The sequence below is a fragment of the Gavialis gangeticus genome, unplaced genomic scaffold (genome assembly GCF_001723915.1).
Source record: "Gavialis gangeticus isolate Ggan-Ray unplaced genomic scaffold, GavGan_comp1, whole genome shotgun sequence".
Taxonomy (NCBI): Eukaryota; Metazoa; Chordata; order Crocodylia; family Gavialidae; genus Gavialis; species Gavialis gangeticus.
In genome coordinates, this window is record NW_017729033.1 from 5,644,790 (window position 1) to 5,646,779 (window position 1,990).

General features: G+C 50.3%; 1 long non-coding RNA gene across 1 annotated transcript in view; it reads left to right on the forward strand.

The window, feature by feature from the left end:
* The window catches only part of LOC109304048, a 5,548-nt gene extending 5,164 nt beyond the window's left edge, over positions 1 to 384 (forward strand). Inside the window, exon 2 of the long non-coding RNA XR_002099282.1 lies at positions 23 to 384. This is a non-coding gene — a long non-coding RNA (uncharacterized LOC109304048). The remainder of the gene's footprint in view (positions 1 to 22) is intronic.
* The last annotated feature ends 1,606 nt before the right edge of the window (positions 385 to 1,990 follow it).

The following is a 1,990-nucleotide window of genomic DNA, read 5'->3' on the forward strand; positions in this document are numbered from 1 at the left end:
TGTGGGCTGGTTTCAAGGGTAGGTCCAGGGAAATGAAGTCGCACCTACCTTTGGTTCCTGCTCCACCCAAAGTTTAAAATCAACTGGCTGGCAGCGGCAGCAGCATTTCTGGTCAGGCTGCAGTGTTAACTCAGGTGTGGAAATATTAGCTCAGGTGTAGAAACAATTTTCAGTCAGGCATGGGATGCGGTGTCAGGATGCTCCAGGGGGCTAGATTGTTCTTTATAAATCTTAAAAATGAGATGTACATTTAATTCTAATAACTACAGGACTAATGAAACAGCATCTTTTGATTATTGTTTGCCTAGTTTGTTGTGCTTTTCATACAGAATATATGATGTAGCGAGGTAATGCACATTCCAATACAGTTAGATTTGCTTTTGCTTTAATCTTAAACTGAATTATATAGCCCTGGGCCCCTAGCTTATTAGGAGGGATCTGGATTTTTCATTTGCAATGGAAAACTGTGGATTTTCTCCTTTAAACCATGGGTTTCCTCTTGCAAGCTGGCAGAGTTCCAGCTTGCAAGGGGCTGCTGGGGGCAGGGGACTCCATGTGCATGTGCACGCATGCACATGCATGCACATGACAGCCAGGCAGGGTGGTGGAGAACAGCTCCCACAGCTCCCTCCAGGTCAGTATTGGGGTGGGAGCACAGGCAATGTGTTTGGGGGTGGGGCACGTGCCCCCCCTGATTTCTGCACCCATCTTGGGGTATGGGGCTGCAGCTGGGTCAGACCAGCTCTGGGCAGGGGCTGCCTCTGCAGACCAGTGGGAGACACCTGACACAGGAGGAAGTGCTGCCATGGCTGCCAAAGTGAGGTGCCCCTGTCCACCCGGCAGCAGCGGGGGCACAACTCCATGCGCTGCCACATCTCACCTTGGTGGCCATGGTGGTGCTGCGCTCCCTCCTGTGCTGGGTCCCACCCATTCCTGCCTGGAGCTGGTCTGACCCAGCTAGTCCACCCCATGCTTTGCTGTGGACACAGAAATCTGGGGGGGGGGGCATGTGCCCCTCCATCCCCCCAACATTTATCCCTCCCCATGCACTGGGAGGCTGGGGCCTGGGTGTGGGGGGCAGTGGGTCATGAGTGAGGGGCACCAGCAGGATGGGGGGGCTGTGGGTCAGGCATGAGGGGCACTGGCATCACCAGGGGGCTGTGGGTTGGGGAGTGATGGTCAATGGATGGGCAGGGCAGGGCATCGGCAAGTCAGGGCTGTTTAGTGCCACAAAGCGATGGAGGGGGGACAGTCACTGTTGGGCTTGTGTCCTGGTGAGTCAAAGGGGCAGGGGGAGCTCTGATTTTACATGATAAAAAACATAAAATCAAGCACCAACATTAATAGGTATTTAGAATTTATTTTATTATAATAAAGGCACTGGTAGGCTTCCAAATTGCTTTAAAGTTGTAACTATATCAATAAAACATTGTGTTCAATTGATATCTATCTATCTATCTATCAGCATTTCATTTTAATCATGGAAAAACATGGATTTTGGGGTTTTTAATCAGAGAATTTGGAATTTTTTCTTTTTTTAATCAGACAATTTGGGATTTTTAAACAGAGAAAGCCAGGATCCCTGCTTATTAATAAAGCTTCTAATTCATTTTTATTTGGAAAAAAATAGGTGTGTTATTTTTGCTGAAGCAGCGTGCCCTCTGCACCCTCCTTTTCAAAATCCTAGATCGGGGTGGCCAAAGTGGCAGGATTTTGTGGTGGTGACAGCACGGTCCGGAGTCGGAGCAGAGCCACTTTCTGCTGCCTGCATGTCCCTGCCGGGGGCATGCGGGCAGCGGATCATGGCTCTGCCCAGGCTGCCTGGACTCCCAGGTAGGCACCAAGTGTTTCTGGGTCCTGAGTATCTCTGAAAGCTTGGGCCCTCATTGTCTTTCTCCTTTTTCCTCTGTTTCCTGACTAATCCCAGGTGTGTCTGGTGCATGGAGACCTAAGCGCTTTATCCTATGCCAGGGCCTCAGAGACGACAGGA